We start from the raw sequence: 27,442 nt of genomic DNA, 5'->3' as shown, positions 1-27,442 counted from the left end.
CCCAAATTAATTTTCAAAAAAAAACCCTGAGGCCATCTTGTGGTTACCAGCTGCTTCCAAATCCCTTCACCTTTCCCCTTATCCCCAACCCCCTCCCACACACCCATCTAACCACTCTCGTTTTTTCTCTGTGTCCCCAAAACTGTCTCTGATTAGTTCATTCACATAGTCTTTTCTTTAGATTCCATATATAAGTGAGATCATATGGTACTTGTCTTTTTCTTTCTGACTTATTTCACTTAACATAATGTTCTCTAGATCCATCCATGTTGCTGCAAATGATAAGATTTCTTTCTTCTTTATGGCTGCGTAATACTCCATTGTATAAATGTACCACAGCTTCTTAATCCAGTCATCTACTGATGGGCATTTTGGTTGTTTCCATATCTTGGCTATTGTGTAAAGTGCTGCAATAAACATAGGAGTGCATACAGATTTTTGAATTGGAGTTTTGGATTTCTCCGGGTAGATGCCTAGGAGTGGAATTACTGGATCATAGGGTAGTTCCATTTTCAGATTCCTGAGATACCTCCATACTGTTTTCCATAGTGGCTGCACTAATCTGCAGTCCCACCAACGAGAAGTCACTTAATCTTGCTGTGCCTTAGTTTCCTCGTTGATGGCATATGGAAGTTAATAAAGCCCAATTTCATCAGGGTCATGACGAGGTCTAAATGGAAAGGAGGTATGTTTAATTATTCAACAAATGCTTACTTAACACCACAGCAAATACGATTAATGTTCAAGTCTGTGTGTGCCTCTCTGTATTTCCCAGCTGCCCTTGGAGGTCATCTGGGGACATGCACCTGGATTTAGGCAAATGGGCATGGGAGAGGAAGGGGGTCCTCTCTTTCACTTATTTCTTTCCAGCAACATAGATGGTCACCTCTTCCAGATGGTGTGCCTACCGTGGGGCAGTCTGTCAGCTTGGGTCTCTGAGTCATTTTGTGGAGTCAAGTTATTTTAATCTCCCAGAGCTGCTGTGACAAAGGACCACAGACGGGGCGTCTTAAAACACAGAAATTCATCTTCTCACAGTTCGGGAGGCTGGCAGTCTGAAATCGAGGTGTCGGCAGGGCCCTGCTCCTCTGGGGCTCTTGGTGGACCCCTTCCTTGTCTCTTCCTAGCTTCTGTGGTGGCCGCCCATTCCTGGCCTCCTGTGGCCTGCAGGCGCGTCACTCCTGGCTCTGCCTCTGTCCTCACCTGGTGCTCTCCTTTCATAAGGACACTAGGAATATTGGTGTAGGACCCACCCTAATACCTCATCTTAACTTGATTACATTTGCAAAGACCTTATTTCCAAATAAAGCCACAATCACAGATACCAGAGGTTAGGTCTTCCACATACCTTTTTGAGAGTCACAATTCAACTCATGATACCTACCAATTTGTGTCAGCCAGATACCGTGAGTGAGATGGTAATCTCTGCCACATTAAGCCAATGAGATTAGGGAGTTCATTTTTAACCAAAGTGCCATCCGGCCCATCCTGCCTAACACAAGTCATTGATTGAGGTCAGCACCAGGTCAGGGAGTGGGATGAAATATTTAACAAGGTAGAAACACCCCTGCCCTCTTGGAGCTGGTGGTCTAGTTCAGTGCCTGACGAATAGTAAGTGTTCAATACATGGTAACTATTAAAATGATTATTTCAGAAAGTTAAGGTTCTGGTTATCCAATCAAACCACAGTGAGGTATCACCTCACATCCTTTAGGATGGCTGTTGGCAAAAAGACAAGAGATGAGAAACGTTGGTGAGGATGCAGAGAAAAGGAAACCCTGTGAACTATTGGTAGGAACGTAAAGTGGTGCAGCCACTATGGAAAACAGTATGGAGGTTCTTCAAAAAATGAAAAAAAAAGAACTACCATAGGACCCGCAATTCTGAGTATTTTGTCTGAAGAAAATAAAATCACTATCTTGAAGATGTTCACTGCCCAAGTTTTTTGCGATAGCCAAGACATGGAAACAAACTAAGTGTCCACTGATGGATGAATGAATAAAGAAAATGTATATATAAGTTCACCTATATGGCTGCAAATGACAGGTTTTCCTTCTTTTTAATGGCTAATAGTCCACTGTCTTTGAGAACATTATGCTAAGTGAAGTAAGTCAGACACAGAAAGACAAATACTGTATGATCCCACTTATATGTGGAATCTAAAACACCTCACAGAAACAGAGAACAGATTGGTGGTTGCCAGAGGTGGGAGATGGGTGTAGGGGAAATGGGGGGAAAAGGTACAAATTTTCAATTATAAGATAAGTAAGGTCTGGGTATGTAATTTACAGTCTTGTGACTATAGTTAGCGATACTGTATTATGTATTTGAAAGTTGCTGAGAAGGTCGATCTGAAAAGTTCTCATCATGGGAAAAAAAACTGTAACTATGTGAGGAGATGAATGTTAACTAAACTTTTGGCAATCATTTCACAATATATGCATGTATCAAATAATGATGTTGTCTACCTAAATGCATACATTGTTATATGTTAATGATAAAACAAGACTTTGGTTATCAAGATAAATAAAACAAGATTCCTTTCTTAGCGACCTCACTGTTTATCAGATGGACAGAACAGGGAACAAGTTAATATTATAGCAAGATATTTATAATATAGCGAGATATAGCAAGATACCTGATGGACTTGGTGTGTAAAATAGTTATTTTTGACACAGAGAAATGAGTCTTCAAGATTCCCAGGCGTGGAATGTAGGGTGTGAGAGTGTGGAAGGGGGGGAAGTGGAAAGAGGCCACGCCACAAAGGCCACTGTGAGCCAAGGAACACCAGTGAACGTAGGAGGTGTTGCATGGACAGGGGCACGGATTGGTATGGCTTTGCTGGAATAAGAAGACTTGATCCTTCCTACCTAGACCATTGCAGTAGCGACTTCACTGCTTACCTCCCTTGGGAATGACCTCTCTCTGGTCTCCATACCACAACAACAGCTCCATGACCCAACCCTGAAAGGGTCACACCCCTTCGAAAACAGTGACAGGTCAAGTCCTTCCACAACAAAGAATCATTCAGCCCCAAATCTCAAAAGTCCTGCGGATGGGAAGACCTGATCCAAAGCCAGTCCTCTTTCTGCTCTATCTAAACACCTTCTCCAAGTAGAGAGATCTGATTGTGGCCATCCCGAGTTCCGAGAATGACCCTGTAGCACCTAAGAGTCTGATGCTCTCATTTTGGTGGTTGGCATATTTATTGTATCATTTACTTGTGTTCAGTCACTTTCTTCTTCAATAAGCATTTTTGAGCCCTTGCTATGCAAAAGGTTCCATGTTGTCTCATGTTCCCTCTGGGACTACGAGCCCTGGGACCCTGATCCCTGGCACTGACTATTTTTACAAGTCTCTGGTATGTACTAGAATGTCCGCCATTGAATCCCACCCTTGATAGTTTAAATAGTACGGTGCTGGGCGCGTGGGAAGCTCACCCTCTGTGTCACCCATCAGAACTGAGATCTCACTGCAGAGAGTACAGGAGCTCACCCGCTTTCCCCCACCATCATAGCCTCACTGGCCCCCAGTATAACGTCATGTAACCCACTTCTTCCATACAACATTTAATTATCTTTCATGTATAAAACACTCCTTACTGAATAAAATATTCAGACACCTCATTTGACAGGGGAAGCAAATAGGAATATGTAGCAATTCATTTGTTTTTTTCATTAAATCGGGCATGACCATTGTTGGCGCCCGGGAGTTAACGACCGCAGGGCTGACACTCTGACATTACTCTTCTATTCATCGCCGGTTGGAGCACCATACAAGTGCCTCATTTTCTCTCTATTTACATTAGTCAAATAAATTCATCGTTTCTTTCATGGAGCTGAATGCCTCCATCTGTGGGGCTGCTTAAGAGCCCCATGATTTTATTTATTTATTTATTTTATTACTGATTTCTTTTTTTCTGCCGCTGCCTTCTCATTAAAATGTCTTGTAGCTTTTAGACACGAAGGCAGAAAAGGATTAATTAAAGCCTCCCTGCTTCTATGACATTGCAAAATGGAGAAATATCAGAAGCACCCTTTCAACCAGGGACAAACTCAGCTGAGCGACCCGTGGATGTGTATCAGGACTTAAATTGCATGGATCCCTTTGGAAACAAACTTCATCATTCGGACAATTGAATTAAGCCATCGCCACAGGCTTCTCACCTGGTCCTCACCTGGGATTCTGAGACCAATGGGAGAGGGTTTAGGAAGCCTAGCCTGACAGCTGAATCGCAGTTCTAGAAGAGGTTGTGTTCTGACTCTCTCATGCTATTTAGGGGGAATGAACCTTGCTGAAAACGATCCTGTTCCTAGAAAGCCCATTATTAAAGAAATAAAATGCTATTTATTAAATCAGCATTCTGTTGGTGCAGAGAAGACTGAACTCATTAGGGTTACTATATGTAGACACCCTGACTATACCTGGTTTCAGGCGGACTCTCTTCTTCTCTCAACAACTCTAAGAGGTTGGGCATTAAAAAAGGGCGTTTTTTTGGGGGGGTATATAATCACAGACAGTAAAATGCCTAAATATTGAGCATAAAGTTCTGTGAGTTTTCACAAATTGACACATCTGTGTAACCCAGACAACTGTCACGTTATTGAATACTCTTATCATCCCAGGAAGCTCCCGTATACAGCTCCCCAGGTCAATTCTGCCGATGCTCTCCAACCCAGCACCATCCGTTTTTGTCTTTACAGGTTTATTGGGGTATAATTGGTAAACAAAATTGCACATGTTTAAGGTGTACAACAGGATGTTTTGATATAGGTAAACATTGTCAAATAATTACCATATAAAGATAATTAACATATCTATCACGTACCATAGTTACTTTTTTCCTTCTCTCTCTCTCTCTTTCTCTCTCTCTTTGTTGATGTGAGAGTACCTGAAGCTTACCCTCTCAAGAAATTGTAAGGATACCATACAGTACTGTTAACTATAGTCCCCCATACTATACATCAAATTTCCAGAATTTATTCATCTGGTATAATTGAAACTTGGTACCTTGGACCAACATCTCCCCATTGCCCCCTCCCCTCGACCTCTGGGCACCATCGCTCTACTCTCTGTTCTAGCAGTCTGAGTATCTTAGATCCCATATAGAAGTAAGGTCACCCAGTATTTGTCTTTCTCTGTCCTGCTCATTTTACTTAACATTATGTCCTCCAGGTTCATCTACATTGTCCCAAATGACAGGATTTCCTTCTTTTTAAAGGCTTAATAATATTCCAGTATATATTCTTTCTCCATTCATCTGTTGATGGACATTTAGTCTGTTTCCATGTCTATGCTATTGTAAATAATGCTACAGTGAACACGGGAGTGCAGATATCTCCTTGAGATACTGATTTCATTTCCTTTGGAACAAATAACCTGATCAAAAAACGGGCACAGGACCTGAATAGACAGTTCTCAAAAGAAGACATACAAATGGCCAATAGGTACATGAAAAGGTGCTCAACATCAATAATCATCAGGGAAACGCAAATCAAAACCACAATTAGATGTCACCACACACCTGTCAGAATGGTTGTCATCAATAAAACAACAAACGAGTGTTGGAGAGAATGTGGAGAAAAGGGAACCCTCCTGCACTGTTGGTGGGATTGCAGGTTGGTGCAGCCACTGGGGAAAACAGTATGGAGGTTCCTCAAAAAATTAAAACTAGAACGACCTTAGGACCCAGCAACTCCAGCAACCACTTTTACTTCTTTCACCATTGGTTACTTTTGCCTGTTGGAGAGTTTCACATAAATGGAATTATATAGTATGTGCTCTTTTGTGTCCAGATTCTTTCACTCAGCATAACGATTTTGGGATTCAACATCTTGTGTCAGTGGCTCACTGTTTTCCTTTATTGCTGAATCAGAATCCATTGTATGAGTATCACATAATTTGTTTACCTGTTTTCCTATTTATGTTCATTTCCATAACTGGTTGGTTACAGGTTTTGCTTAGTATGAATAAAGATGAACACACATCAATTTGTGATTTCTTTTGGGTGAATACCTGGGAGTGGTAGTTACTCAGCTATTGGATAGCGCCACGGATTGAATGTTTGTCCTCAAAATGTATGTGTTGAGACCCTAATCCCCAAAGTGATGGTACAGCAGTCCATCACAGGTAGTATATGATTAATTAATAAGGAGTACCAGGAAGTTTTCCAAATTTGTGTACCATTTTACATTTCCACTATCAATGCTTGAGTATTCTGTTTGCTCCACATCCTCTTCAAAAACCTAGTGGTCTTTATTTGTATTTCTGTGATTAGTTATATCAAACTTTTAGACACTTTTTCATGTGTCTATTGGCCATTTATATACCTTCTTTTATTAAAGGCATGTTCAAGTCTTTTGCCCATTTTTATCTTATTGAGCTGTTTCTTTATATATTCCAGATAAGGTCCTTTGTCAGATATTCTCTCTCTCTCTCTCTCTCTCTCTCTCTCTCTCTCTCTCTCTATATATATATATATATATATATATATATATATATGTATATATATATATATGTATATATATATATATATATATATATATATATATATATATATATATATATATATGCTGTCAGATATTTTCTACCAGTCCATTGCTTGGCTATTTGCTTAATGGTTTCTTTTTATGAATAGAAGTGTTTGATTATGTTGGTGTCCAAGTTGTCAATTTCTTTCTCAACACATTGTATGTTAAGAAATCATTGCCTACCCCAAAGTCAGAGATATTTCTTCCCTATGTTTTCTTCTATATGCTCTGCATATTTAACTTTCATGTATGTTTCAGTCTATAAGTGGTCTCAAACTTGGTGTATGAAAGTAGGATCATGTGGGGCAGGTTGAGCCTGCTATTTGGGGGCCATTGTTTAAGAGATTTTCCTTTTGAGGTATAGAGAATACTTATTGTCAACCATTTTTTTTTAACAGATGAGAATGCTGAGGTATGAATAATTACATAATTTTTCTAAGATCACACAGGTACTAAGAGACAGAGCCTGGATTAGAAGACTGATTCCAAAGAACAGACACATATTTACTCCACATTCCAAAAAAGAATGTCATGGTTTCTCATTGAATCTGCTAAGAGGCTTGGAGATGGAGGCACTCTGTCCATGAGTCTGGAGCTTCAGCAGTTTTGACTATGGACACTGATCAAAGAACTGGTTAGGCTGAGGTTTATCTTCGGTTGTATTTATCTGGTTTGAATTTACAGTTTGAACTGATGGAATCAGGTTATGTATATGAACAATTGTGTGGACTCATTGTAAACTAGCTATGGATAGCGAACAGTTGTTCACTCAGGCAGTCTGGTTGACTCTGACCCACAGTTTATTTTTGGGTCTCTATTTGTCCCCCTATTAAATGTATTAAAAATAAAAATTCCAATACAAACTTATTAAGCACCTACTATGTACAAAGAACTGGGTGAACACAGAGTTGAACAAAATTCCCAAGGACTTCTGTGGTCAGGAAGTAGGAATCACTTGTCTCTATGCAGGGACATTCGGGAATGTGGAAGGGGACATTCCACATGTGAACGAGTGGGAGCCTAACAGGATCATCGAGAAAAATCTGATGGGGAAAGAGAGGACTTGACTAAAATATAGATTTCACATAATTCAGTTGTGAACCTTTCTTGAAGAAATTCGATTCGGTCTTAGTGGCATTTTACATTTCTGACATATTCTCAACTAAAACTGGTTTCACTCAAGGTGGGATGTCATGAGGAACATCCACCCCAAACCGTTAGATGTTGGTATATCTACTGACATTTTTGTTCCCAGCCCAGGTATTTATTTGTTTAACTTTCCACATTTGGGAGGCACAGAGTACAGTTTGATTTTGTTAAATTGTGAATGGCCATTGTTGGTGCTTTCTTGGTTAGAATATTCGAGTTGAGTCACTGCAATGACTCATGGGTTAGTGGTAGATTTGTCATTTTAGAATGTTGACCTTTTTTTTTTCTGTAGTGTATAAGGGCTTCAGACAGATTTGGGCAATCTACCTGGACCAGTGAGTAAGACTCTGAACAAATCCATCACTTTGCCGTACAAAAATTGACTACATCCGGAAGGCTGCGATGTGCTCAGAGGTGCTGAGGTCAGTAGCCAGCAGTTACGTCAACACTCCGGTGAAAAGAAATTGCAGGAAGGCCTTGGCTTCCTGTTGCCCCAACACCTTCACCAGTTGATGGAAACAAGCCATGACACCTTCCCGTAGCAAGTCTTCTGAGGTCTCTCTCTCTATCATGATGCTTTGTAACCTGCAGCATTAAACTGGTAGTTGGAGGACATTTTCCCACCTGACTGTAGAGTGCGAGGCCTGGAAGGGATCTCTGAAGGCATCTCTCCGGAAGCCGGCTTTTGGTACCTCAACCCTCCAGGCAGCTCTGGGCCACGTGGCTTCCCTTTTCTGGTTCAGCCCCTGCAGGAGCTCACATTACCTTCAGGGATACACACATCCGTTTTTGGCAGGTCCAAAAATGGACCTATGTCACGCTGACATCTGCTCCCTGGACTTTTCACCCAGCGGTCCTGAGTCGTCTGGCCATCTGGGATGACAAAGAGCCACTCCCAACACAGCTCCCTATGCGGTTTAGATGGCTTTTATATCCGTGGAGTCTCTCTTTTCCCAGGCTAAAACCCGGCATGGTCACCTGTTTCTGTCCCTCTCCAGTGTTATGTGACACCTTTCCTCAGGACTCTGGAATGCTCAGGCCTCTCCGGGCCACCAGGTGTGCCCCTTTTTTATTTTGATGTAGTCTTTTAACAGTGGCCATTTCGCAAATACATTCCCATTTTAAAAATTCAAGTAACTTAGATGGACGGATCCTTGCGCTGGCTGTCCAGGAAGTCAGTTTATGAAGAGGTGGGAGAGGGTACCATCTAGCACAGTCGGCCTGCTCTTATGAGGCTCAGCCTCTCCGTGTACCTGTGGTGTGGCCTTAGCTGCCTGAGCTGAGAAGTCATACTCTTTCCTACTTCACAGGGTGGACGGTGGGATTAGATACATTATAAAGCATTGAGATGCCTACTTAATATGTCCTTAATCAAGGGAAGTTCCTATAACTAATCTTTTGCATACTTTTCTGTTCTTTTGCACATATGTGTTTAAATAAGAGTAGATCCTTTTTTGATGTAAACTAGATCATCCGTTAATTATCTTTTTGTCTTACAAATCTTTCCATGTGAACATCTAGTATTTTCGGTCCGTAGTTGGGAATCTGTGGATTTGGATGTCCAACTGCGGTTATACTCGGGCCTTGGACTGGTAGGGTGTCAGTGTCCCTATACACCCCTTCACCGCCCTCGTCGTTCGAGGGTCAGTTGTCCCTCATCCTTTTTACCAACGTGATGATATGCTGTATGGTGCACCACAATGCATTTTTACTTTCTCTTGATGGACACCACTTTTCTTTTTGTTGCCATTACTCAATAGAAAGAAGTAAACTATACCAATGGTAAAATGGGCACGGGCTATAATTATACCAGGCAGTTCACAATAGAAGACCTGCAAGTGTCCATAAACATGAAAAATGTAATCAAAGTAATAATAATTAGGGAAATAAAAACAGAAATTTTAATTAGCGGTGGGTTTTGTCTGTCTTGTTTTGGCCATATGTTTAGGGATGTGAAGAAAGACTAATGGTATCCACTGTTGAAAAGCACGTGGTGCAGTGGATACCCTTCTACACTACCGCTGGGAATCTTAATTCTTACTGCTTTTCTGAATGGAAATGAATACTTTTCTGATTGATTTGTAGGAGCTCTTTACATGGTATAAATATTGATAATTTGCTATTTGTATTGAAAGTGCTTCTTTTACTCTTAAATTTGACTTTTCATTTTATACATGCTGAGTTTTAAGTAAGTTCTCATTTTAATGTAGTTGCAGCTGCCATTTTTTACATTATGACTTCTGGTTTTCAGGTCTTTTTAAAGAAGCTTCTCCCCACGCCAAGTTTGCAAAAATATGATTTATTTTCTACTAATGCTGTATAGTTTATTCCCACATATTTGACTTTATAATCCATTACTTATTTATTATATGAGGCAGACAGTGATCTCACATTGTTTATTCTATGAATAGTGATCTTTCCTAAACCATTTATTGATTATTCCATTGCTTCATGATTAACTTGAAATATCATTTTTATTACATAAGTAAATCTTCTACGGGCATGGATTGTATTAAATATTCACATACAGATTCATAAGTGATAGCAGTCTATAGTTTTTATGATTCTCTATGTAGTTACTTTCCATAGCTGATTTTGATGCAGCATTCTATGTTTGCCTGGTAGAATGAGTTAAGATGCTTCCAACTTCTCTGTTCTGGCAGAGTTAATAAACCGCTAGAATTACCTCTCCTCTGAAGATGGGAACTATTTACCCATGGACCACTGGGCAAGGTGATTTTTTAAAATCAACTTTATCAAGGTCTAATTTATATACATGTGTTTTGTCCACTGAGTCTCGAAAGATGTACTCATATAAACACTAATACAATCAAGGTAAAAATTAAAATAAACAGTTCCTTTACCCAGAAAGTTTTTCTCATATTCCTTTGTAGTTAGTCCCCCAACACCTGACTATTCTCATCCGTTATTCTGCTGTCACTCATTATAGCTTAGTTTTACATTTTAAAGAATTTAATAATAAAATAATAAAACATATACTACTTTGTGTCTGGTTTCTTTCACTCGGCATATTAGTTTGGAAATTCAGAGATGCTGTTGCTTATATCAGTAGTTTGTTTCTTTCCATTGCTGAATATTATTCCACTGCATGAATTGATCACAATTTGTTTATCTATTTACCCGTTGATGGACATGTGGGTTGTTGCCAGTTTTAGATTATTATGAATAAAGTTGCTATAAATATTAGTATTAAAGTTTTTGTGTGCACATGTGTTTTCATTTCCTTTGGGAACGTACCCAGGAGTAGGATTGCTGGGTCATATAGTAAGTGAATACTTCACTTTATATGAAAATGCCAAACTGTTTTTCAAAGCTTTCTGCTCTTTGTATTTCCATCAGCAATGCATACAAATTTCAGTTGCTCCATATTCCTGCCAATAATTGATATTGCCAGTCTTTTTAACTTTAGCCATTCTGTTAGGCATGTAGGAATATACCATTGTGGTTTTAACTTGCATTTCCTTGATGACGAATGATATTGAAAGCTTTGCATGTGTTTATTATAGGCCATTGTACATCTTTTTTGAATATTTCTTTAAATCTTTTGCCTTTTTGTTCTCCTGTGCCATCTTCTTAATAGTGGTAAATTCTTTGTATATTCTTGATACCTGTCATTTATCAGATATGTGTATTAAGAATATTTTCTTCCAGTGTTCCATTACCTTTTCCTTTCCTTAACTGTCTTTTCAAAGAGTGAACAAGTTTAATTTTGACGAAGGATGAGCTCAGTTTGAGAGATTTCTTTATTACTTTTAAACACTTCTGATTCTTTCTTTTACTTCCTAAATTAATTTTGCAATTTGTATTTTTCTTGGTAGTTACCTTATTGCTTTAAATTTTGCAAATGTATTAAAATAAATTAGCATACAATCTCATTTTAAAATTGTCCTCTGATTCTATAATTCTATACAATTTTTCATTCCTGATATTGCTTGTTTTTATCTTCTTTCTTCATTTTGGATGTCTTGACAAACCATTAGCTGTTTTATTGGTATTTTCAAATAATCCAGTTTGGATGTTTCTGGTTATATCCTCATTTTCATTTGTTTCTTATGTAAGACATTTCTGCTTTTTAAATTGCTTCATTCTTTTTCTTCTCATTTATTTAGATAATTTAATTGTATTTTTAGCATTTTAAGTAAAAATTTCAGTTGACCTTTTTTCAGTCTTTATTTTGCAATAAATGTAGTTATGTCTAGAAGGTTTTAATCTGAATGTATCTCTTTGGCCATACCTCCTGGGATTTATTATGCATTTTTTCTCTTTTCTTATATCTAAAAATGTTTGTTTGTTTGTTTTAATGACTTCTTTCACTCAAGTGATACATAGAGGTTTTTTTAAAAATCATATGTGACATTTTAGTTGCTTTTTCCTTTTCTTATTTAAAAAAATACTATGGTCAGGAATTTTTGTCCATGTTTTCCGCTATTTTTCAAGATATTTAATATTTTATTCGACACATCCTCCATCTTTAATTTTGTTGTCTGTATTAGAGGAGTTTAGAAAGATTTGTATTTTTTGTTTGGCACTCCATGATAATGGTGTGTCCAATTTTTCTATATTTACACTTATTCTTTGTCTATTTGATGTGATATTTGACCTGAGAAGAATGTGTTAAAGTCTTCTATTATTACTGTGCTTTATTAGTTTTTTGTTTTTGCATTTCTAACAGGTTTTGTTTTATGTAGTTGGTATTTTGTTACTAAATGTGCGAATATTCTTTTTGATGGAGTATAATATTTAATAATATTGAAATCCCATTTTGTCTTATTTAATATTTTTGACTTGGACTATTATGTTGTCTGATATGTATTTTTCTTCACCTCTTTTATTTAAGCTTTGCTAATTTCTCTTTCTCCATCTGTCTGGTTTCAGGCTTTCCCTGTCATTTTGTTTTAGGGCCATGTCTCATAAGCATAACAGGATTTTTCTTTCTAAAAAGCCCAATCAGAAAATCTCTATCTTTTCTTAGGGGGATTTGACCCATTCACATTTATTACAATTATCAATAGTGTTATATGTAGCAATGCTCTTAATTTCAATTTACCTTGCTTTCTTTTTGTTTCCTTTTCCTTTCCAAAATTTGTTTGTTGTACTAGTTTTGTATTCTTCACTCTATTGTTTTCCTCTAGGGTACTAGAAAATATGTATATCCTATTTTAAGTAATTATCAATCTATAATGAAAAGAAATTAAGAACAACCTGATGGAGTACACAGCAGATAAAGCACAGAATTTTAAGGACAAAGAAATATTGTAGCAATTGGAATCCCAATAAGACACCCGTTAGTAAGAAAACCTAAGTCAATTTTTATTAATTTATTCATATGAGAAGAGTCACTGAATATCGGCACATGTACCATGTGCATCTGTAAGTTCTGGCAGATGACTGACATTGAATAGGACAGGGCACTAATTTTCAAGACAATTGCTGCCATGAGAAAGGCAGAAACAAAAGTAGGCTGTGTTTCTCTGTGAATCACAGAGTTAGGTACGGGCTATATCAGCCCATTGCCCAGCCAGGGTGGAAATGGAAAGAGTGGGAGGTAAAGTGTGTGTGGGGGAGGGGGTACAGTGAGATGGTGGTGGGATAGCATCTGCTCTAGGCAGTGTGTAGGGTGTACGTACAGATATCAAGCAGCTTCATGTGGCTGGATCATGTTGGAGGTGAAAAATTCCAGACATTAAGGCTGGAAAAGTAACGGGCAAATCACAGTGACCTGAAATCTCCTCAGTCATAAGGAAATGGTGAAGCTAAACCCCAGGGGGTCAAGTACAGGGCTGGGATAAACGTCTTTGAACCAAGAGAATCTTTTCAGGGTGCGATAGCATTGCAATCAACATGTGGCCTCCTCTGGTGGGAGAAAGTAAGGATTTGGAGCTTCTTTGTGAAATTTGCGCTCCTCATCACTAACAGGGAAGATGACCCAAGGAAACTCATGTGTTCCAGAACCTTCTACATTGCAGTCATTCTCCATGTGCCCTGCATTTCCATAACAGTTCTGCCTCCTGGGTGGTCCTATCATCACCTTACAGTTTAGGAAGCTGAGAATCAGAGGTGAGTGCAACCGCTAACTCAGGAAGTGATTATCTCAGTTCAAACTCAGACCTCGCTGGTCAATGGATGTGTGTTTTTGAAAGGGAAGTTTATTGTTTCTTTGAACTATGTGCTGTTTACTGCTCTTCATGTGTAAGTAACCAACACAGTAATGACCCTGCAGCTTTTTAAATGGACCATCGGGGTTCCCAGGAGGCTTCCTGGAGGAAGGCTAGGAGCAGGGTGAATGCTGGGTGGAGCTCAGCCACCCAGAGGACCACAAAGCCATAGGATGAGGTCTGTGCCAGACTTCGCATGCGTTCCATTTACGGCAGAACCAGGGCGGTCTGCTGACCACAGAACAGCAGACCATAACCCAGGAGGCTCCTCTCTCTGGGAGCTCCCGGTTCCAGCACTCGGTGGCCAGAGCCAGAGGTATTCATTTTCCTATTTTCAGAGGGCGTATTTAAATGCCCCCAACAAACTGAAAGCTCCCTGGCACTGGAGGAGAGCGCGCTGCCTCCCTTCCTTACTCAGTGCTCTCCTGGAGGCAAGAGTTATGTCTCCTTCATCACCTTGAGATTATCTGAGCCTTTGCAGGCAGCCCACACACGCGTATTGAGATGAATGAATGAAAGCTAAAGAAAGCTAAGATTCTAAGATGGGAGAATGTAGTTTTCACTGCCCAAGGTCATATGTCTGTGTGGGGAGCAGGGTGCCAAGGTCCTTTCCCCCTGCACCCACTGTGTCCCCACCTGCTCACTCTACAGGCCCTTACAGCAGTTTTTGGACTTGGAGCTAGATATGGGAGGAGTGGGGGTGGGTGGCAAGTCTTTGGTGGTCTGTGCTTCCAACCTTCCTTTGGCCTGGATGGCACGAGAGACACAGTGGAGTGTTGTAGATTAAACAATGTTTCTCTTTATAACCTAACTTCACCTCTCAAGATGAAGATTTTCAGTGCATGTTCTGGAAGAGAGTTGCTGCTTCTAATGGCCATACGTCTTAATGTTTTATGGTTAGGCGTGAGAATGTTAAGTAACACCAGAAGAACCATTATGAAATTTAATGTGCTTTAATACTCTCAGGCATGTAAATCCACTTGAGTTCCAATTACTAAACGAGTGTCTTTGCCAGAAGATCTCAAAGCACCTTGTCATTACTGGAATATTATTTTGTTCTCTATTATGAAAACCATCAAAATCACCTTTCAAAGGAAAATTGCAGCTGGAGAAAGATTATGAATTAATAATAATAATATTAATAACAGCAATAATAACTAAAATGGCTCAGTGATAGGTCCACATGAACAATAATCATTCCTTTCCAATCGGTTCACACGACAACCCTAATAGTGCAGGAATATTGTTCCCATTTTACAAATGAAATTAAGATGCTTAGAGAAATTGTAGATCAAACAAGCCTGAGCCTTGGAAAATGCCTGCCTCTGACACAGGCTGCCTAGGCAAACAGGGCCGTCTTACTCGTAAACACACTCTCAAGATGTTAGACATGCTGGTGGGGTACCCAACACCCACTCCCTCAAAAATACCCATCATGCTTGTGCTGAAGACGCCATTGGCTGTGAGCACAGCATAGGGACCTTCGAATTTATACACCAACTTGCACTGATAAACAGGAAATGGCCGACGTGATCCTGTGCCGGCTCTGAGCTTGGTTCTCAAGAGGCTTTGCATGTGTCTACTTGTTTTCTTGGAGTCAGTGCAAGTCAGCCACCTGGATGAGGAGAGGCAGGTGGCCGATGCGCTCCCATAGCCTAAACCCACAAGCAGACTGTCAGCTGACCACTAACCCATGAGCAAGCCCGCTGGGGTCAGCCTCACCTGAGTAATAATAAATAACTACTGTTTTAAGCCACGTTGAGTTTGGGTGTGTTTGTTACACAGCAACAGCCAACTGATTCAGCATCTCTTCCAAGTACATTGACTGGGGCTCCATTCCTCTTTTCTGCAATCTGATCTCAGTTGGACCTTATCTAGTGCCAGAGCTGTGCTCCGTTTCCTCCCCCATGCTTATCCACTGGCTTCACTTTCTTTGTGCTCATGCAACCCCCCTTTCCTTGCTTCTGCTTCCCCTCTGCCTCCTCTGCCTGTCCTCTCCCCTAGGACGGCTTTCTGTGCGTCTCTGTGATGACTTAGGCCATGGTATACCCTCCCTACCAGAATGAGCCCTTGGTATGGGCAGGGTTCATCCCTCTCCTTCCCACAGCTGTGGACCACAGTGGGCCTTGAGTGGGGGCATTTACGGAGGGCCTCGCGTGAGCTTTACATGTATTATCTCAGTTGATACTCACAGCAGCTGTGTGTCAAGTTTGGGGCCGTCCCACTTTACAGAGGAGGAACCCGAGCACGGTTCAATGGCAGCTAAGTTGCAGGCACAGAGTGACCAAGCTGGGGTTTGCAGTCCTTGTGTGGAACCATGGGTTCACGGGTAAGTGAGTGAGGCACTGAGGGAAGACGGGAGAGCAGGAGGAGGAAGTGAGCGTGTGCACGCGGGAGGGAATGAATGATGAAAAGTGCACTGCAGTGACAGTGCAGGCAGGGGCATTGCCCCATGCGTGAGCGACCAAACGAGGGAGCGAAGCATGGCAAGACGTGCACAGATGCCGGTATGACCACGAGCAGGTGAGTCCCTGCAGGGCTGAGTACGCTTGTGCAGCCTGCAGGACTGCACCCCAGGCCCAGCTGCATTTAGCTGTTGTCACTGCTCACGCTGCAGGTTGCTTACCAGCTCACAGAGCTGCAAATCCAGTATCCCGGAATAGACCCAGACTTCACGCCCATGCGGAGACACCCAGGTGTGCTGAGGGTACTTCAGAGGCTCATTACAATCAGCAGACAGATCATGTCGTCTCCTCGTACTGCTCCTGACTTTCAACAAGGCCCTTGGCTTCCTCTTTCCCTGGGTCTCCACCCAGCGGGAGGCTTAGCTCAGGAGGACGGCACACACTTCCCATGGCTCCCCGGTCTCCGCTGCCCCCAGCAAGCCCCATCCATGCCCAGTTGATCCCCAGGTCTACAGGGGGTCCCCATCATCTTTAACATGGGGTCCACGCCCTTTAGCCGGCCTTTCAAAGGCCTTTGTCCCCAACTCCATCCTGTTCCTTCAGAGCCCTCCACTCCCAATCCAGGGAGGAACGCCCACCAGCTTCACAGTCCCTGTACCCCCGAGTCCTGTACCTGGAATGCCCTTTGTTACCTCATTTGAAACCCTCCCCACCCTCCCAGGCCCAGCTCCCCGTGCCTCCTCCCATCACCTCAATTCAAGCTCCGGTGTCCTCGCCAACCCCCGTAGGTTCCCTACACGTTCCTTGTACTTTCTGCCTTGTAGCTCTTCATGCCCAGACCCAACCTCTGAGCTAGGCTGGGAGCTTCCCAAGGGCTTATTTATATTTGTGTTCTACTTCATTGATTGCTCTTGTATAATCACATTCCAAGCTACAATTAGTGATCGTTTTATTACAATTATTGTCCTTTTTCTTTTCTTTTTTTTTTTTTTTTTTGCAGTGGAACAACCAGTTCTGAACTGATGGGCACGGTCTCGGTGCTTTCATGTCAGCTAAACCATTTCACTTCTCGGTTCTGCCACTCGGTGTGTGAACACAGGGACGTGGCTTCACCTGAGTTTGATTCCCAGTTTGGCCACGAGAAGCTGTGCAATCTTGGTGACTTGGGGAACCCTCTGTGCCTTGGTTTTCTCCTCTATAAAATGGAAATAATGATATGTACTGTGTGGCACTATTGCAAAAGTTTAGTATGAAATAAGTGAAGTATTAGATAAATGCCTGTCCTATTCTGATGTCAGAAGTATCATTATTGTCATGGAAACGTCCAGGCAATTTAAATGTTTGAGTAATGTGTTGACCGATTATTGAGTGCCAAGCCCTGGGCTGGCTTCATACGCATTATCTTCTTTAACACCCAACCCCTACGAGGCAGGCACGACTGTTCCACTCCCCGACTTGTATGGATGTGGAAACTGAGTCTCAAAGGTTAAAGTAAACTGCGGAGGTCACACAGCCTGTGAGCGGCCCTCCATCAGTTCGTAGATGAGGTTTTTGCCAAATGTTATTCCCACGCTGTGGACACATGTCCCGTGGATGCAATGGTACCCGTGTAATGCCTCCAGGTGCTCTGCTATGCATCACAGGCGTTGGCTTTCACTCCCAGAATATTGGCCCAGGGCTGGTTGATTTATGGCATGAAGATTTGTAATAAAAGTATCCATTTCGGGGAAGCACACATTGCAATATGCCTCGATATGTGGGAGGTACTTCCGAGTATCTGGATCGCTGTTTTGTTCTGCAAAGTTGCTCACAGTTAGTTGGAAGGTGACATTCTCTCGTGATGCTTTGCTCCGAAGGTCCTCAAAACGGCCAGCTTTTCACAGCAAGGAGCGGGAGAAGTGACTTTCACACATGCATTGAATCTTGATGCATGTCACAAAGACACACTGACGCCAGAGACTGGGAGGGTACAGAAGTACCTGGGGAAAGGCCCTTCTTCCCGACTCGAAGGCTTGTGAGAGGGAGCAGAATAAAACCTAACAGATTGAACTCCAGTGCATCTTACGTACTTTCTCGAACATTTCAAAATAAGCTTCTGCTCTTGGAGTAGTTGATAGTGTGGTACTCCTGCAATATCTCACAGGGAAAAACTGCCTGTGTTCATTCTTTCACTCTTTTGCTAGTTGACTTACTTGGCACCGACTCGGGGCCAGGCCTTGTGCTTCGTGTTCGAACAGACGCCTGTGAGCTTGGCCCTTGAGGGCTGTGGCCTGCAGGGAGTGGGCAGGTGTCAGTAAGCTGACACACCAGTGCAGTGTCACAAGGTTTCTGTCCAGGGACAGCCCAGGGAGGTGTGGGCACCCACGGGAGGCTTGAGGCTTCCTGAAAGCAGGGACCCTCAGGTGAGTGAGCACAGAAAGGTAAGCAGGACTGAGCTGGAGGACAGACAGCGTGTGACAGGAAACAGGGCCGTGCAGCTTCCATGAGGCAGGAGCTGGGGAAGTCGGCGAGGTAAGTGGGAGATGCCTGGATCCACGCCCATCTCTGTCATCCATAGCGATGGGGTAGTGACTGCTCTTACGTGAGACAGACCCTTTCGAAAGCGAAGCATGAGAACATTTGTACAAGAAAAGTCTTTTACACAAATAATGTTTTCAGTCAACAAGCTCTAATCACCAGGATGTTCTTGGCTAGTACTTTCCAGAATGCCTGCGCTGGTCTCTCACCCTCATCCAAGGAGGGCTGCTGGTGATGTTGGAAGACCCGCCACCCTGGGTGCAGTGTCCTCAGATGGAATGTTCTAGAAGTTAGAAGTGACACATTTTTCATTGGTCCCTTAGGCTGGGAGGTGGGTCTTGGACTGCTGGCCTGTCTCAGGTTCTGTTCTGGCTAGTGTTTGCTCCATCCACCCCATTCACTCCAGCTCAGTCCACTTGCCACTCTGCAGGAGGCCCGAAGCCCTGGTGGTGTTCTGCTCCCTCTCCCAGGAACACCTTCTCATAAATACCACCCCCCAAGTTTCTACCTAAGCTCATAACTATTCTGTTTTAGGTTTATTTATTTGTTTTTTTTCTGATTACAAAATTAATACAACTTGCAAAAATATATGGAAAACACAAAATTTCAAGAAAAAAACAACAACTCTGAGACATTCGCAGCCTCAGAAAACCACCACTGACCCATCATAGCCATTATTTTTTAGCACTGCGTATTATTTCATCACATTAAAACCATAACGTGTTTAGCACCCCAACAGCACAAAGGTTACTTCCCATCCTTGTTTTACAATAAGCCCACAGTAAACTGCTTCATGTCTGTAATTCTTTTCACACTTATATTAAGGTAAGATCCATTTAGATTATAGCTGGTGGGATAAAAAAAAATTGCAATGCAGCTGGTGAACTCTCAGCAGGGTTCAAAACTTCCCTGCACAGTGGATCTTTTTTATAATGAAAGGGAGAGAGGAGTGGAAGGAAGGAAGGGGAAAAAAAGGGGCAGAGAGAGAAGGAAGAGGGAGGAGGGGGAGGGGAGGAGAGGAGAGGGGAGAGCAGGGGAGAGGGAAGCAAGAGGGACGAGGAATCTGCAGGTTAGTCACCGAGATTCTGAGCTCTGGGCCACACCACCAGGACCAGAATCCCTGATCTGCCGGTAATTAGCTGGGGAAGCTGAACCCAGGTTTAACCCCTGTAGGTTCCAGACCCCATTCAGTAAAGTGGGAGAATAATATCCCCATTAAAGGGTTAGCGAGGGGAGAAATGAGACAGTACAGATGGCCTGCTTAGAAGAGTCCCTGCGCACACCCAGACTCCCTGAATGTTAGCTGTAACTGTGGCTAGGGGGTCGGGGAGGGGCTTGCCCCACCTAATCACCCCTCATGCTGCAAAGGCCAGGTCCCCAGGGCTGGCAGGGGCTAGAGAAAGTCCAAGGTGCCCCACTCGGAGGACACACAGCAGCCCCCACCTTAGCAGGGCCTGTCAGAGCTGGGCTGCCCATGTTCATGGTGGGATGTCTCTGGAGCTATCAGGGCCTCAGTTTTCTGCTCCCTGAAATGGGCACACAGCAGGGATGTGTTTGAGGGAATGTGGACATTGGCTGAACAGCGTCCTTTGGAGGCTGCAGAGCTCTGTACAAGTACCGGTGGAATATGGCGGAAAGAAGGGCTGTGTAGGGTCTGACATCATCGGGCAGGTCACTAGCTATGTGACCTTGAATGGGCCACTCCTCTCTCGAGCCTCACGTCCCTCCTCTGGAAATGGGGGCTTTGTTACCTGCCTTGTGGCAACTGAGAGAATTAAGTGTCTGGCACCCTGGGGGACACCAGGCCCACTTCAGGGCTCAGCGACCTGGTCCCATTTCCTGCCCAGCCCCTGGGGGAGCCCGTTCTCTCCCACGGCACATGGGGCTCTCCAGGATGGCTCTGGGAGTTTTCCAGTTCTGGATTTGGTGATGAGAAGCACTGAGGTCTTTCTGGCATCGCTGTTCTTTGTCCTGGTGAAAAGGGTGCAGGGATGTAGGAAAAGGAAGGTGGCTGCCTCCAGTTCATTCACTGTTTCCTTTCCACGCTGTCGTGGTGCAGAGGACAGCGGTCTCAGGGCTCCCTGATGGAGAGACAACTAGTTGATGGACGCGCATTCCAGGGCCGATATACTCTCGGGGGAGGGGGGCTCGTCCCTGGCTGTCTCCGGGGCGTTTGGATCCGGCTCTGGGCACAGCATCAGTCGCCAGGAGAGGAGGCGGGAGGATGGCTGCCCCCACATCTGGTCTACCCTCCCTGCTGCACTCTGGGGAGGAGCTCACCTTTCTCTTAAGGTGCATTAGCTTTCAGTGCAAAATACTTGACAGGTCCATAGGGTGGCCTGTCACCAGGCCCAGGATAGGAGGAGGGAACATCCCTGGCAGCTGCAGAGACAAGGCCTGTTGTCGCTGAGTCAGAGGGCTGGCCAGCTGGGGGAGGAAAGGGTGGCTGATTGTGCAGGGGTGGGATGGGGTGGGGGCTGGCTGGAACCAGGTGGGTCTGCCTGGAATCCTCTCTCCTTCCTCTGGGAGTGGGCAGGGTCAGGGCTGGGCAGCGCTCCATCTTCATGGACGAAAGTAGACAGGGATGGTGGGTGATGGAGCTCCCAGGGACAGCCTGGCCTTACCCCACTGCAGAGAGGGGTCCTGGGGCCCGCAGGCTTAGCCAGGCCCAGGAGCAAACCCAGGCATGGGGGTTGGAGGGCTAGGAACGAGGGGAGAGGTGGAGAGCTGCCCAGTAGTCAGCACTTCGTATGGGCTTTCTATTGTGCTGCATAGTGCAATATGTTTTTACAGACTAGTCCTTAGAACATACTGTGAAGTACCTCTAAACCCCATTTTATCAGCAGAGAAAACAAGGCTTAGAAAGGTTCAGCAACCTGCCCAAGGTTGCCAGCTAGTCAGGGGTTGAGAGGTAGCAGCCTAGTGTCAGATGTCAGGCTTCTCTGTAGAATGGGGAGACCTGCACCCACCAAGCTGCCAGCTTTCCCCAGGTCACGTGTGTGGGCTTCCAGAATTTCCTCTAGAGGGACCTGCCCTCACTGTGCCCCTTGCCAGGGGTCTGACCCCAGGCTGGTCACTACCCACCCCCAGGGCCAGCCCCCTCCTCAGTAACAGGATACAAAGCTGCTGCCCACCCCTAAGGTGGGTGGAGAAAGGGCCCGTGCCCTTTGTTCAGGGAACCCTCATTCACATGACTTCCTTCTTTACATCTGTTACAGGTTGGGCTCCAGAAAGCCAGCTCTGAGAGGATGATTGGTACGGAGAGGAGGAAGCGGGAGTGGGCAAAGGAAAACGGCCAGCTGCCATGCAGACCCCAGGACAGCCGTGGCTCTGGAGCAGGGAAGGCCTTCAGAGCTGTCCTGCCCTTCCTCTCCCATGGACCGGTCACTGGGTGGGGGTCAGACTCATAAAACTGGGGTTTTGCAGTTGAAGTAATTTCTGTAACGCTCACAGCACACCCAGGAGCTGTACAACGAGAACTTCCATGAAGGGGCATCTGGTCTGGGCGTCCAAATGTCTGCTACACCCTGTCACGGTGCTTCTGCCCTGGTCCCCTGCCGATTGGCCTTTGGCTCCCTCACTCTGATCTGGCTCCAACCCCCATTCACCTGACAAAGTGCTTAGCTTTCATCCCCCTGCCCCCCAGTCTCATTCTGGACTCTGCCTTCTGGGTTCCCAAGTGGAAACAGATACGTCCTGTGACTTTCAGGCCACTATCCTGCCTATTCCTCCCTCCCCTCAGCACATGTCTGCTGAGGTCCTCGAGCCCCTGCTTTTGCATCAGCACCTACTGTGCTCCTGTGCAGACCTCTCGTGCTCTGCATTCCCTCGCCTTCTCATCAGCCCGTGACCCTGTGGCCACGTGTCCTCCCAGGGTCCCTGTTTAGATGGAGCCCGTGCTAGAAGCTGTGAGTAGAACGGCCCAATTGGTCCACACTTTGCTTTAGATCTAGCAGACATATGCACCCGTAGCAATTTCTTCTCCCTCTATTCGGGATGCCATTTGCTCCCACAGAAGTCACCTCCTCCCATGCAGATGGCCTCCGTGAGAAAGTGTGTAATTGGGAAGAATGGGGCAGGAGCTGAGCAGAGGCACGGAAACTAATGTTACTTGAAATGAAGCATTTAGGGCACCACTTCCCCAATGATGCCCGGGAGCAAGATGCTGCTGATGGTAATGAGACCCAGCAGGGGGAGCGGGGAGGGCTGCCTCCTTGGCATGCTGCTCTCAGGTAGAACAACAAAGCCTGGGCCTCCTTCGGGAAGGAGCCCTGCGACCCAGGGCTGCCTTGAAGAGGACTCCTGGCCGCACAGTCTGTCAGACACTCATTTACTTGGTCATTACTTTCTCGGTCCGGTTCCAGTAGGCCTCTGACTGCGCCCCTTTGTGTTCTGGACCCTCAGATCTCACTACAGCAGCCCCAGACAGTTCTGTCCCGGCCTGCCCTGGGCCCCCCTCAGCCCAGCCTCCAGGACCATCCCGTGGTGGCTGGTGTGTCCTGCCCCACGGCCAGCATGGGACATGTGCACAGGTGACTCTGCTCTGTGGGTCCCGAGATTGGGCTTCCTGAGCTCTCTGCTCCTTCTACCCTTCCCAGATCCTCCTCCTGACTTCACGTTCACTAACAGCTCCTCCCTGCTCAGGTTTATGCAGAGGGAGTGGATGGCCTGTAAGGTTTGAGAGTAGGACTCGGGTGTGGGGCTGAAGGCAACAGCTGGAATGCACCGTTTGGGGCTGGGAACTTTGGGCTTTCTCTCCATGACGGTTCCAGTTTTCTTCCAGTCCTAGCATTTTGTGACTGAGCTCTTGGGTCCAACTGTGAAATGCCAACTCATGGACATTGAGCGTTCATTCTCAGTGCCGGGCTGGGATGGAATTGTAGGGGAGGGAAAAACAGTGTTTGCTGGAGTCCGCAAAAGACAAGTTTGATGAGCTAACAGCTCCCAATGCAAACCGAGGGCCTGTACGCCAGTAAACCAGGAGGTGGAATGAGATTAAGCATGTCATCTTACATTTAACCTATTTCCTGGGATTGCAGGGTATTAGCCATAGCCTCACACTCGCATTTGTCTGTGAGCATTCCTTCTGTGCAAAAATGTGTAAGACTAATCCAACTGGCGAAGAAAGTTTTGTGCTAATCAGGTTGCTAATAGAGAGCTTAGGACCAGGGTTTAAATAACTAACATGGAATGCAGAAAAGAAACATTTTAATTATTTAATAGGGCATGAAAAGGAATTCCAAAGTATTTCTACAGAAGCAGTCCCAATGGGTATAATTTTGGTCCCCAAATTTTATTCTCATTCTTTGAAGATGATGGCTTGAACTTCTTATTTCCTTGGATTAAAGGAACCGGAAATCTCCAGGGGAGTGGTAAGATGTGCTAATTTAGAGACCAGCAGGGGAGGCTGTATTCCAGCATGGGGAGGCTTTCAGGGGGAGATGAGTTGTCCCAGAGAAGAGATGGAAGAACTGTGATGCAAAAAATACCTGTTGGGACAACTCTGGGTCCTTATAAATAATCATGATGATTTCCATCTCAGGGTGTCTTATAGTTTACGGTGTGCTTTCCCACATTACTTCTCCTCAATCACTCATCAGAACTCTCTCTGGAAATTACTATTCCTGTTTTACAGACAAGGAAACCGAGGCTCAGAAAAAGTAATGAGTTATCTAGATAGTAAGTCCAAATGCCACCCCACTATGCTCCAGGGGGTAGAGGATTTCAGGGTCACACGTAGGGTTCTGGCCCCACGAGCCATCCCTTCCAGAGGGGCAGCTGGGACACAGGGAGGCACTCTCCAGGGATACTCATCGTACTTATACTTTCAGCCTCAGCACGTTGTATGTTGCTAGGTTGTGGCAAACATCTGCTCATTAATACTGAAGACACACCCTCAGCTGAATAGGACCTTGATATAAGCCCAGAAGCGAGGAATCACTACTCAGAATGTGCCCAAAGCAAGGCACATGTGTTTTGTTAATTTCTGGGCATTTCAGCCCTTGGATTTGATCTGTTTTGGGGTCTGACCCTGCTGAAGTTCTTGCCTGTGCTTCTGTGATCCAAGCCCTTCATTCAGCCGCCGCCCTGCACATGACCAATCATGTCCTCTGAAGCCATCTCAGAAGAGGTACACTCTGTGCTCCAGTGAAAACCCAGGCCTCTCCCACTGAACGGTTTGGTGGAGGGACATGCGGGCACAAAGCTTGTCCTAACTCTTTTGCGGCTTATGATTTTAGAAGCAAAGATTTTCCTTTCTGGGTGCATTCTGTCTGCGCTGTCTACAAAGGACTTTAGGAGAGTTATTTTGTAACTGACAATGTCCTTTAGACACCAAGTCACTCTTAAACATGGTTACGATAAGTTCAAGTAAATCCTGAGTTGTATTGAATGCTCTAGAATGTGTATTCCCATGAATGAAGTTTAAAGTGCTTGACAGAATGCATTTTCGTTTGTTGAATATCAGTGTTGGGATAGCTTATGTGAGGCCTGTTCTTATTACACATCTAACTCCATGATTTCCTCCCATACAGCTAAGCAGAGTAATCGGCGGGGTACCTAAAACCTGTTCATTTACGTGTTACCATCACATCTTACTCTACAGTGATGAAACATTCTGCTGGACTCTATCGAGGGAGGGGTTGAATTTAGGAGAAAGAAAAACAAATGTATTTGTACATATAAAAGAGAGAGTTTTTAGAGATAACTTAGTTGATGCTTTTTGAATTTAGGGTTGAAAATCCCTTCACAGAGGCAAATTAGCAATTCACTAAAGAAGAAGTAGAAGGAGAAGGAGAAGGAGAAGGAGAAGGAGAAGGAGAAGGAGAAGGAGAAGGAGAAGGAGAAGGAGAAGGAGAAGGAGAAGGAGAAGGAGAAGGAGGAGGAAAAGAAGAAATAGTTTGGAATTGGAAAATCAAACACACAAAAGGTCATTGGCTAAAAGATGTGAAAATTATGTCATTTTACCTGAACCCTCCTTTAACAGTCGATCTCAATTTGGGGCTCTGTTGAGATTTCTACATGGCATAACGATGGTTGCAGGGTATATAGTACCATCTTTACTCTGGAGTCACAATCCACATTACTTCTCATGTGTAGAATCTCAGAAGGATCCCCGTGTTGAAATGTGTCGTGACAGCTTGTGCCAAGAAATCTGGGCCAGCCTGGCGTTTAGTGTAGGGGTTCTCCTGTGTGTCTCGAGTCTTTGTGAAACGGAATCCCTTATTATCATCTGGTAACTTCCCAGGACAATGTCTATTATTTGGCAGTAACACATTACCAGCACTGCATGACATTCAGGTTGGCCAACCATTAAATTACTTCCAGGTTATTTTAAAAAGAAGTTACAATCCCTGTAGTGTAGATGACCACCCAGGCCTGTCTCCATGTGGCCCCTTTCCAGACTCATTTCTGACACTCCACGTTGTCTAACCACATCCTATAACCACATGGGGCCTCCTGGCAGCCCCTGCACATTTCATGCTCTTTTTTATGTTTTCTCCATCTCTCTTCCGGCTGCGCAGGCCCTTTTCCTGGTCCACAATTCTCCTCCTCCTTGTGCTGAAGATCTAGCTCGTGTTGTGTTTCCCAGTTGGAGGGAGTTGCTTTTTCTCTCTGTGCTTCTGTGTCCACATTTCCTTTTTCCTACCTGTTCATTTTCTTGTCTCTGGCCCCCATGGACCATGGCGTTTATGAAGGAAATGACCAATGGAAGCCATTTGCTTTTTTTGTTGTTGTTGTTTTGTTTTCTGGTTTTCTCTTCTGTTTTCTTTTGTCAGTAGGAAACCACTTGCAGATATGTTCAGCAAGTCTAGGAATGTGGAGTGAGATGGCCCTGGAACCTCAGGCTGCAAATGTGGTGGCTTTGGGGAGGGGGGTAGGTTTCAGAGTTGATACTGTGTTTCAGGGCATCACATTAATCCAAGATCTAAAGAGATGGGAATGTGAGTTGGGAGTCAAGACTGAAACCTTCAGATTCCTGGAAGATACCAATTGTCTTGAGTAAGGGTGGTGCCCAAGACTTGGTTAAAGTGGAAACCTGAAGACTGAACCTGAAAGAGTAAAGATGTATGGGGGAGGATAATAATTGATCCACTTTGCCTAGTGACAGCTTTTCATTGGTGGTTTCCTCTACTCCATGGCCCGCAAGCTTGGGCTCCCTGGTGTTATAAATATGCTTCATGTTCCTGGTAACTTGCTTCTGACTTCCATGCATGTTTTCTTAAGACAAAGTTCATTTCTCATCCATCCATCCATCCATCCATCCATCCATCCATCCATCCATCCATCCATCCATCCACATATCCAACAAAGGCATGCCAGACAAGATTACGTGGCTGTATGGGAGAAAAGCAGGTGGGGCTTCATCTTCATGGAGGTCATGGTCTTGCGGTTTATACTGACAGGAACAGATGGCAGGTCAGGGTGCTGTGGAGGCACAGGGGAGGGCCTCTAACCTGCCCCGGGGAGGCGGGGCCTGGATAGGCTTCTAGAAGAGATGCAGTGGAAGCTGAATTTGAGAACAGGCCTCCGTGCAAAGAGAAGAACTTTCTTGTAGGTGGAGCGGGTTGACATGGAAAAGGCTGCCTCATGAGCACTTGACTTCCACCTTTGGAAGTCTCCCAGGGGCGTCTGGGTGATGACAGAGCACCCACATATGTGTGCA

This window comes from Rhinolophus hipposideros (assembly GCF_964194185.1).
Source record: "Rhinolophus hipposideros genome assembly, chromosome: 5".
In the NCBI taxonomy this organism is placed as follows: domain Eukaryota; kingdom Metazoa; phylum Chordata; class Mammalia; order Chiroptera; family Rhinolophidae; genus Rhinolophus; species Rhinolophus hipposideros.
This window is presented reverse-complemented; position numbering follows the sequence as displayed.